Genomic DNA, 12,192 nt, shown 5'->3' with positions numbered 1-12,192 from the left:
GCTTCAGCTCTGCCTTCCAGGCTCACTGGGACAGCAACTCTGCTCCCTTGACTTTAGATGCACTATTCTCCTAGTCCATCTGAGTGGCAACTCTACCTTTAGAAACACCAGAGGCCATGGCTTCACTCTTTGAAACCCCAGAGGTCATGGCCATACCTTTTGAGATTGAGTCAGCTCGGCTTCTTGTGTTCCTTGCCTCTTCAGCTTCTGCTTCCTGTGGACTCTCGGCTCCTGAGGCCTCACGCCTGCCTCTGTCCTGTTGGAGATCTGTAGTTCCGCCAATAAGTGCCCGGTGGCACCTCACTCCACCAAGAAGCCTCCTGCACACAGGCACTCAGCTCTCTCACTCCATGGGTCAGCTCCAGCGCCGTCTCACTCTGGACTGCTGGTTCTGCTGCTGCTGGTTCTCTGCCACTGCAGATTCTCTGCTGCTGCTGGTTTTCTGTTGCTGCTGATCCTCTGCTGCTTCCGCTCCTCTATCCATTCAAAACTGCCTCCACATTTTAGGTATCTGTTAGAGCAACACCCCACTCCTGGTACCAAATTATGTCTTAGTCATCTAGTGCTGCTATAACAGAAATAACACAAGTGGATGGTTTCAACAAAGAGAAGTTTATTCTCTCACAGTCCAGTAGGCTAGAAGGCCAAATTCAGTGCACTGGTTCCAGGGAAAGGCCCTGTCTCTGTGTCAGCTCTGGAGGAAGGTCCTTGTCATCAGTCTTTGCTTGGTCTGAGAGCATCTCAGTTCAGGAACCTCAGGTCCAAAGGACATGCTCTACTTCTGGCACCGCTTTCTTGGTGGTATGAGGTCCCCCCTCTCCATTGTTTCCCTTTCCTTTTTATCTCTTGAGAGATAAAATGTGGTGCAGGCCAAACCCCAGGGAAACTCCCTTTACATTGGATCAGGGATGTGACCTGGGTAAGGGTGTTACAATCCCACCCTAATCCTCTTTAACATAAAATTACCATCACAAAATGGAGGACAACCACACAATACTGGGAATCATGGCTTAACCAAGTTGACACATATTTTGGGGGGACACATTTAAATCCAGGACACACCCTAAAACTGAGGCACTTTGCCTAACTAAAATGGCTGACACAAGGTCTGGCTCAGGCTCCATTTTGTCTTAGGCTGTACTTCTGCTTCTGAAAAAGTGACTCATGACCATTAATAGGTAAATCAGGGAAGGGCAGCTTGCACTTCAGAAGAAAACTTAGTATATTTTAAGTACACTAACTGAAGACCTCCAACAGGAGAGGTCCATACTGTATTATCTTGCTAATCATGTATTCTCTAATGGAAACTTGGTTGTCATGGTACATTTTTATATATCTTCTGTTTTCTGTAGACAAACTTTGTGTGCTCCTTATGGATATATGTTTTTGTGTGGTGGATCCAACTCTACACTAGTTTAGATGATCTCTTTCCATCTGACAGTGAGTTTATGTGGGCAATCTCTTGTTTAGATTCCTGGTGAATGTGTGGGCAATGCACTTTGGGAACTTTAGGATTACCTTTAGAAATTCATAGTAATGGTGCGAGTAAATATTGGAAAGGTAATGTTAAATAGCTACCCATTGTAAAATGAGGGTTAGAAGAAAATCCATTGGTTCAACATTCAGGGTGGGCTTGGTCATTTCTAAGAGCTTTAATTCCTACTCATGGTACAGCTGAATTAGAAAAATCTTTAGGATGAAATTGCTAATGGGATGGAAACAATAGTGATCTCTGATCTCATAGCCAATGTGACATTAGATAACAGAATAGTCTTAGATTTTTTTAATTAGTCCAAAAAGTTGGAGTCTGTGCTGTAGCAAATACTTCTTGTTGCATTTGGATAAATAACAGAGGAGAAGTAGAACAAGTTACACATAGAATTAGACAGCAAGCTATTTGGTTACACACTATAATATCCCTACAAATACCAGATTTATTTGGTTAGTTACCATCAGGAATAAGTATACAGGCTAGATCACTATTGCACAGAATAGTAATATTCTTAGTCTGCATCCTGAAAGTATTAGGCATAAAAAAATTATCTTTTATTGTCTTACACACTTAAAAGGCAAAAGAAAGGCTCAGGCTAAAATGTTGATGTATGTTGACTCTGCTCATTTCTGCAATGTGATTGATGAGAACGTCATTCTTACTTAAGATCCTAGTGAAGAATCAGATGGTATCTGGTGGAAAACCAGTATCATGAGTTTAAAGAGTCTGCCATGGCCACCATCCAGGAGCCTGACTAAGTCCAGGTTTTGGTCATCAATGTGTTATCTCCAATCTCCAATCAAAAGGAGGGAGTGACTTAGGAGTTAAAATTGAAGCCATTATTCCCTGTCCTTGAGTATAAAGAATGTGACCCAGCTGAAGCTGAACTCACAAGGACTCACAAGGACAAATTAACTGGCCCCTGAGGTATAAAAACAATAGCTAACACAATCTTGGAAAACATCTTTTAGGGAAACTTTCACTTAAACAAATCTTAACTAGGAACCGAAAGACTCACATATTTTCCACTCTTTTTCTATTAGCTTTTATTAAATAATAAGATTTTTGGACCAATGAAGACCCTCTTGACTGTCATTACTGAAACCTGTAGCAATGATTATTAAGAAAGACAATTCAAAATGTAGAATTGTGGTAATTTAGCAGTTTTTAACCAACCTGTGAAAAGGTGAAACTTTTAATGATTTTACCCATTTGTAATATCAATATATATTGATGATTTTGTAACAATCCTTGGACTCGGGCAGACATGGCTTTGTCAGCATGCTTGTCCATTTCCCACTTTTGCCTCTTGGAACATATGCCAAATAAAATCTTTCTTCTTGCTTTACTATAACCTTGTAGTAATTTTACCCTAAGACAAGCCTGAGCCCCTGTTGTGGAAAAGGACTCTTGGTTAGTGGGTAGGGAAAGGGTAGAGGATATCAGCTGTCCCAGCATACTGTAGTAGACACTGCTGGTGTACCACACACATCCCTTTTGTCATTCATCTCTACAGGTTATGGGCTACTTATTGCAAACATCTCCAAATTCTCTTTCTGAGGGCTTTATTTTTGGTCATAATGGCAAGTTTGGCTGATGTGAGGTATAAGCCAAATGTTCTGAAGAATTAATTCCCCTGGAAACAGCTCTAAACCAATGATAGATAAAGATTGGTGGCTAAATACTCAAGGTGCTTTGCCCTTTGTTGGGATAACTCTAATGCATGGTCTGCACTGTCTCCCAGAGTTCCCCAGTGGGATTGGACTTCAGTTGCCCACGAGGAATCCCGCTGCCCACTGTTGTCAAGTAGATTCCGACTCATAGCAACCCTATAGGACAGAGTGGAATTGTCCCATGGGGTTTTAAGGCTGTAAATCTTTACAGAAGTAGATTGCCGCATCTTTCTCCCTCAGAGCAGGTGGTGGCTTCCACCTGCAGAACTTTTGGTTAGCAGCTGAGTGCTTTAACCACTGTGCTGCCAGGGCTCCCTCCACAGAGGAAACTTGCTTGATAACATATCCTTTATTGGCTCTCTTCCCTTCCTTATCTTTCTTCCTTTCTTCTCTGAGACCATCTCCTAAATAAAGTACTTGAATTTGAAACTTGATTAAGGGTTAGCTGCTGGGAGAACCTATATACTAAGATACCTCTAGGCCCATTCTCCCAGTAATAGCACCCGGGTTTTGCTTTCCTTGAAACTCCCCTCCCTCACTTTCCCCCATATGCTTCCATAGTGGCTGCATCCCAGCTCCAGGGGAAGGGCAGGTGGATCAGACCTAGCCAGTCAGCCCTGCTCTTTCCCTGGTCACAGGGATTGGTCCAAGGGCAGCATGTGACACACTCAGAACCAATGAGATGAAATGAGAGATTTGTTCAGAGAGAAGCAGATGCACCTTCTCACTGACTGAGAGGATGAGGGCTAGATTTGCTGTTGCCGTCTTGCCAGCCTGTCTGGAAATGGAGCCAACAACAAGGGCTACAAGAAGATGAGAAACCAGGCCCTGTGGTGGTGTTTGCACCTCTGAACCAAACTGCCTCAATCCAGAATTATCTCTAGTTAAGTGAGCCAAGAAATTATCTAGTTTAAGCCTAGTTTAAGTTGCAACTAAGAGGCCTAACAGATACAAGATGGGAGAGAGGAAAGGGGCCTTCCCTGGGTCTCCCATCTGAGAAGGCAAAGAGATGTTTACCTGCAGTGGCTCTGTGCCAAAACAGGTGCCCATAGAGAGACATGGTGGGGATAGTTTCCTGCTCACACAAGTGAGAGTTCTTGAGTTACTATAGAATTTTACAGAGAACAGGCTTTGTAGGGGGCAGATAGGGGACCAGCTAGACTACAAAGGCTAAGGAATCTGGAGAGAGGGGCTTAGCCACAGACAATAAAGGACTCAGAATTGGGAGCAGGGTGTGCCTAGGCCAGACTTTAAGACTGATCAAAGGGAAGAAGAGAACAACGTCCCTGCCAAAAAAAAAAAAAAAAACCCATTGCCGTTGAGTCAATGTCGACTCACAGCAACCCTATAGGACAGAGTAGAGCTGCCCCATAAAGTTTCCAAGGCTGTAAATCTTTATGAAAGCAGACTGCCACATCTTTCTCCTGTGGAGTGCAGATGGTTCAAACCACCGACCTCTTGGTTAGCAGAGCTTGCTTTAAACACTGCACCACCGGTGCTCCTGGGAGAGAACCGGGGGACGTTATCTTTCTGGACAGTAAGAAAATTGTTCTGCCTGATATTTATCTTATTGTCTAAGCATTTACTGGATTCTCTAAGGCCCACCTTAGGGCAAACTGGGCAGAGCCCATGATTTACATAATATCTATGACTGGATTTGCACAATGGCAGAGACCACATGACCCAAAAAGCCTTAAATATTTACTCTCTGGCCCTTTACAGAAAAAGTTTGCTGGTACCTCTAAGCCATAGGAGCCCCTGGGTGGTGCAATCAGCTGCTAACAGAAAGGTTGGTGGTTCGCCTCCACCCTGAGGCTCCTTGAAGAAAAACGTGGAGATCTACTTCCAAAAAATCAGCCACTGAAAATCCTATGGACCACAGTTTTACCCTGTCACACACGGGGTCCCATGAGTCAGAACTGACAGCAACTGGTTTGGAATCCCCTGGAGGACTTGTTAACACAAAAATTGCAGAGGCCCATCACCAGTGCCTGTGATTCATTCTTCAGGGGTGTGTCCCAATAATTTACATTTCTAACAAGCTCTCAGGTGTTGCTGATGCTGCTGTTCTGAGGACCCCACTTTAAGATCCACTGCTTTAACCCACACTCTATCAATATTTAAAATAATGACATTTCTTTCAATGCTCCATTTTATAGTTAAGTCTTCAGAATACATGGTGAATCTGACTTGCTTCAGCCCATTAAGTGGTTCCACGGCGGCAGCCCATGCACTCCCAAGTCCCTGCTCTTCATGGGGGTCTGATACCAGTAAAGGTGTAGCTGTTGTAACAAAGAGACCCCAAAATATAGCAGATTAAATAAGAAAGATGTTATGTCTCTCAGGTCAACCTTCCAGCTGATCCAGGATGACAGGGTCATTCTGAGTCCCAAGGTCATTAAGGGACTCAGTTCCTTTCCATTTGGTGGCACTGCCATCCCCAGATATTTTTCTTGTCTGCACTGTCAAAGATGGGTCCCTGTCATGTCCACATCCAGCACTTAACAAAGCGTAAAAGCAAAAGTCCCTGGTAAGTGGCTTGTCTTAAGTTGGAGGTACCCAGAAAGTTGCTCATATCACTTACATCAGCCTACTTCCTCTGACCCAATAGTTACCACCAGTTGCCATTGAGTGGATTTCGACTCACGGCGGCCCCATGGGTTTCAGAGCAGAACTATGCTCCATAGGGTTTCAATGACTGATTTTTCTGGAAGTAGATCAGCAGGGCTTTCTTTCAAGGAGCCTCTGGGTGGACTCCAACTTCCAACTTTTTGTTAGCAGTAGAGGGCAATAACCATTTGTACCATCCAGGGACTCCAGCCCTATATTAAAAAACAAAAACAAAACCTGTTGTCATCAAGTTGATTTTGACTCATAGCAACCCTGTGGGACAGAGTAGAACTGCCCCACAGGGCTTCCAAGGAGTGGATGGTAGATTTTTTAACCACTTCCCCACCGGGGCGCCTAAAAAGTATATAACTCAGTGAATTTTCACAAAGTTAACACACAAACCTAATCACCTCACAGATAAGAAACAGAGCACAACCAGGCCGCAGAAGGCCCTCATGTCCCATCCAGGCATCATCTCCCTGTCAAGTGTGACTACTATTGTGCCTTCTGTCTCCACAGATCACTTTAGCCTGTTTTTGAACTTTATATACCAAGTGTTGGTAAAGATGTGGAAAACTGGAACTCTCCATGTAAATCATACCACATGGACTCCTCTGTGTCTGATTCTTTAGCTCAACATTTTGTTTGTGAGATTTGTCTGTATTGTTACATTTTTGCTATTGTGGTGTTTTTTTCATTGCCGTGTGTTATGGATTGAATTATGTCCCCCCAAAATGTACGTCAACTTGACTAGTCTGTGATTCCCAGTATTGTGTGATTGTCTACTATTTTGTCATCTGATGTGATTTTCCTATGTGTTGTAAATCCTATCTCTGTGATGTTAATGAGGCAAGATTAGAGGCAGTTATGTTAATGAGGCAGGACTCAATCTACAAGATTAACTTGTGTCTTGAGTCAATCTCTTTTGAGATATAAAAGAGAGAAGTGAGCAGAGAGACGGGAACTTCATACCACCAAGAAAGAAGTGCCAGGAGCAGACAACATCCTTTGGACCTGGAGTCCCTGTGCAGAGAAGCTTCTAGAGTAGGGGAAGATTGATGAGAAGGATCTTCCTCCAGAGCTAACACACAGAGAAAGCCTTCCCCTGGAGCTGGCACCTTGAATTCAGACTTCTAGCCTCCTAGACTGTGAGAGAATGAATTTCTCTTTGTTAAAGCCATCTACTTGTGGTATTTCTGTTATAGCAACACTAGGTGGCTAAGACACTGTGTAATATTTCATTGGTGAATGTACCATTGATGAAGTTTTGGGCTGTTTCCAGTATTTGACTATTACTAATAGTGCTTCTATGAACATTCTAACACATGTTTTTTAGTGAACATATATATTTGCATTTCTCTTATGTATTTACCTTGGAGTGGCATGCTGGGTCACAGGAGTATGCTCAGCCTTAGTAGTTACTGTCGAACAGTACTCCAAAATGGTTGTACCAGTTCAGCACCCATTAGCAGTGTACGCAAGTTCTGGTTGCTGCACACCCTCACCAACACTTAGGAATTTAAGAGCTGAGTTTGATCCAGCTTGACCGTGTTGGAAAGCACGTAGACCAACTTTCATTCTCAAAAGCCACAGGATGCCCGGATAAACAAGCATGCAGTTTATGATATGTATGATGCCTCTTTTAATACTCTCATTCAGAGATCATGGAGCTCAGATTGGCAGCCCAACAATCCAGATGTAAATCTTGAAGATTCCATATAAAAATCTGGATATTTTGCTTCTGGAAAAAATGAAAGATCTGTCAACACAGAGTCCGTATTCCCACATGACTATAACTGGCTGGAGTTGAGTGCTGATGGCTCCCAATCCTTCCATCCCCACTATTATCTGTGCCTCCATGACTGATTCATTTGATTCATTTATTTGAGTTCCCTAAACCCGGTAGATAATCGAGTTTCAACACAGCGGTGGACTCCCTGACCTCCCTCCTTGCCTGATTAAGCCATCCAACATAACCAACTGAGGTACACCTTGCCCTTGGTAGGATTTGAGAAACGTGTCAGAAATATTTTCTCTGCCCCAATGTATTTCCTCCATTACAATGTTTACTTTGTATTAAGAATTGCTCTCTTCCTGTAGACATATCTTAATAGAATAAAAGCTATTGGGAGTGATGAAACAATAAATATTCCTTTGGATGGCAAATATCTCCTGTTTCAAATTTCTACTGCTGTGTAACAAACCACCCCAAAACTGAGTGGCGTAAAACAACATTTTATTTGAGTATGATTTGTGCGGCAGTAATTCAACCAGGGCACAGTGGGAGTTTGTCTCTGCTCCATGATGTCTGGGACCTCAGCTGGGATGGCTCAAATAGCTGAGGTCTGGCTGGAACGATTCAACTGAAGTCATATGTCTGGGCCTCAATTCTTGCTATTGGCTGGGTTCCTCAGTCCTATCCCACCTGGTGTCTCCATGTAGTTATCTTGGGCTTCCTCAGAGCATGGTAACCTCAGGGTCATTGGATTTCTTACAGGGGGCTGGCTTCCCCTGGGGTACAAAAACAGAGCTGCCAGACCTTCTTCAGGCAGGAATAGGCATACCATCGCTTCTGCTGCATTCTATTGATCAGAGCAAGTCACAAAGTCAGCCCAGGTTCAAAGGGAGGGGAAATAGGCTCAGTGGGGAAAACTGTGAAGAATTGGTAGCCATCTTTAATCTACCCCACCTTCCTCTCTTCCTGCCTCTCTTTATATATCATCCCTCATCCCTCTCTATCACCCTGTTTTCCACAAGCATGTATGGAATGTTCCAGTCATTATGCTCATTATAGGAGCATAGGATAAAACATAGCTCCTGCCCTCAAGAAGCTTACAATGCAGTGGATGAGATATAAGCAAACTGACAATTACAATAGAGTAAAAATGCTATGCCACGTGCACACATAGGTTCTTTAAAAGAGAGGCCAATATATTATTCATATTTGTAACTCCCACACCTAATTCAGAGCCTGAGTCGGGTCCTGTAGAAACACTAATTGAACCAAAGAATTAATGAATATCATTAACACCTGAGCATGAATTAGTAATTACTTCCTATGAAGAGAGATAACTAGAGTCATGTCTTGAAAAGTTTAATGAAATTAACTGCCTAGTTATTAATTTGCCTTATAATAAAAATCTGCAGATTTAAAAACATGTATTGTTCAGCAGAAAATATTAATTTTTAGGTGCAGTCTTATGAGTACCCCAGTGTTACGGATTGAATTGTGTACCCCAAAAATATGTTGGAGTCCTGACCCCCATACCTGTGGATATAATCCTATTTGGAAAGAGGTTTTTATTTGTTATGCTAATTCTTTCTGAGTGATATGAAGAACAGCATAGACATGGAGACAAGCAGGCATAAGTGGGTGTAGGGGTGGGGGAGGCAGAAGCCATGTGAGGATTGCCAAGGAACCGATGCCAGGCCTAGGGACATGAAAAGAGACAAAGCATCTTCCCCCAGAGCCGACACCCTGAATTGGGACTTCTGGCCTCTGGAACTGTGAGAAAATAAATGTCTGTTCTTTAAAGCCACCCACCTGTGGTATTTCTGTTACAGTGGCACTAGGACACTAAGACACCCAAGAGCTAGAGAATTCTCAGGGGTACTGTTGGAATATGGCTGGAGTGAGCATCCAGAGATCACTTGGAGACGCGGGGAAAAGTAATTATAAGGAGGGTCCACCTCGGTGGACGGGTCCTGAGAAACACGTGGGATGATGTCTCAGTTACCTAGTGTTGTAGTAACACAAATACAATTAGGTGGCCTTAAAGAACAGACATTTATCTTCTCACAGCTCTGGAGGCTAGAAGTCCAAATCAGGGCCTCAGCTGTCTCTATTCCTTCCTTGTCAGTAGCCCCAGGCGTTCTTTTTTTCCTTGGCGAGCCATGCATGGCGTCTGTATGGCTCTGTCTAATCTGCTCTCTCTCTGTATACATAATATATATTTATATATATTATTATATTTTTATATTATATTATGAATGCAGCCCTGGTGGCTCAGTGGTTTAGAGCTTGGCTGATAACCTAAACATCGGCAGTTCGAATTCGCCAGCCACTCCTTGGAAACCCTACGGGGCAGTTCTACTCTGTCCTACAGGGGTTGCTATGAGTCAGAATAGACTCAGTGGCAACGGGCTTGGGGTTTGGTTTATACTCGGGTATGATCTAATTAACGCAACAAAGAAAATCCTATTTCCAAACAGGCTTACATCCATGGTATAGGGGTTAGGATTCCAACACATATTTGGGGGAGGGGGTTCATTTCAATCCATAACAGATGGCTAAGGGGAATATCATTTATCTCATAGTTCTGCCTGGAAATCTGCAACTTTAACTGGCACCAGTCATGTTGCAGCTAAAGCTGCTTGTGACAAAAACAAACCCTTGTTGGTTGAAACCACTGCTTACCAGGTTTCTGTTGGTTGCAGTCAAATGTGTTTCTAACTAGACAGTCCAGGTACAGAAAGCGGAGCCTTTGGGGAAGGAGGACAGAAAATGGATGCTGCAAATGTGTCCTGAGTCAGGTTTCCCAGAAGCAGAGCTGAACACAGGGATTCCAGTGCAGTGATTGAGAGAGGGCTCTCAGGGGAAACTTTCAGGGAGTGAGAGGAGCAGGGTGGGCAGGGGGAAAGCTGAGCATGAATGTGGTTTCAGGTTAAGTCTGGACCTGATTGCAGCGTTGTGATTCTATCTGCCTTGCGGCAAGGGAGCTGGACTTTCATACCTGGAACAGTCAGTCATTGGAGGGGATGAAAACCGTGAGGCAGCTCCAATCGCCCACGGGCAGGCTCTGGAGAAAGGTGCAGGTGTGCGCCGTTAGCAACCGCAGCTGCGTGCCATTAGCAACCGCACCTGCAGCAGCTACAGGATGGCCGCCCAACGGTAAAAGGGATCCTAGGGGATCTGGGTGGGTACCAACAGCATCTGCTACGGAAGATGACTAATTCTTTCCATCATTTATGACAAACCTTAAAATCTTATTTATATACACCCCTACCAGAATGGCTAAAATGCTTGCCTACACATTGACCAGAATGGCTTCCCAAATGTTGGAGAAGAGGGACAGCAACTGGAACTCTCTGGGTCAATCACTTTGGGAAATATTTGGCTGTACCTACTGAAGCCAAACACATGAATACCCTCTGATCAGACACTTCTACTCCTGCAAATACGTGTAATAGAAATCAGTGCTTATGTCTATCAAATACCATTGATCACTCAGCAATAAAAAGGAACATTCTGTTGACAAATGTCAAAGGCATTATCTGAGTGAAAGAAGCCAGTCTCCAATGGTTACATACTATATGACTCCATCTGTATGACATTCTCAAAGAGACAAAACTGTAGTGAACATGGAGGTTAGATTGGTGGTTGTCAGGAACTGGGGGTGAGGGGAGGGCATGACTATAAAGCAATAGCACCAGGGAGTTCTTTGGGGTGATGGAGCTGTTCATTATTGACTGCCATGGTAGATATACAAACCTGCATATGTGTTCAACTTTATAGAAGTAAAAAAAAAAAAAACCACAAAAATCCTTTGCCATCAAGTCGATTCCGACTCATAGCCACCCTATAGGACAGAGTAGAACTGCCCCATAGGACAGCACACAAAACAAAAGAAACAAACAACAACAATGAAGAAAAAAACCAATAGAACAAATAAGTAAAAAGAATTTAGAAAAGACAAGTATGAGAATGTTCACAGCTTTATTCATGACCCCGCAACTTGCAGGGGACTGAGTAAGTAAAGTGCGGTACACTCATGCCACAAAGCACCACCCAGCGTTGAGAAAGGACAAGCCACTGATACATGCAATGGCATGGATGAATCTCACAGACATGACACCAGGTGAAAGAGACCAGACACAAAAGAGCACACATCAGTTCCGCTTGCACAATGTCCAAGAATAGGCAAAATGAATCTAAAACAATACAAATCAGGATTGTGACTGAAAGGGAGTGCGAAAGAGCCTGCTGTGGTACTAGAAATGTGCTCTATCCTGATCTGGGTGCTCCTTTGTAAAAGCTCATTAAGCTGCACACTTAAGATCTGTAGCTGTGTATAAGTAATACCCCAGTGTTGAAAAATGCTCAAAAATTTTTTTTTGATCTGACTAGTATATGTCCTGGAGCCCTGGTGGCACAGTGGTTAACAGCTCCGCTGCTAACCAAAAAGTCAGCAGTTTGAATCTACCAGCCGCTCTCTGGAAATCCTATGGGGCAGTTCTACTCTGTCTCATAGGGTCACTATGAGTCAGAATCAAGTCGATGGCAATGGGTTTGGTTTGGTTTTTGTTTTAAGTACATGTCTAGGTGATGTTGTCCAAAGTGCTAAAATCCTGCTCCTTGAGAGCAGGCTCCTTATCTCTGCTCACATACATGGACAGCACTGTGCCAGCTCCAGGAAC

The sequence above is a fragment of the Trichechus manatus genome, unplaced genomic scaffold (assembly GCF_000243295.1).
Source record: "Trichechus manatus latirostris isolate Lorelei unplaced genomic scaffold, TriManLat1.0 scaffold00042, whole genome shotgun sequence".
Taxonomy (NCBI): Eukaryota; Metazoa; Chordata; class Mammalia; order Sirenia; family Trichechidae; genus Trichechus; species Trichechus manatus.
Note: the sequence above shows the minus strand (reverse complement) of the source record.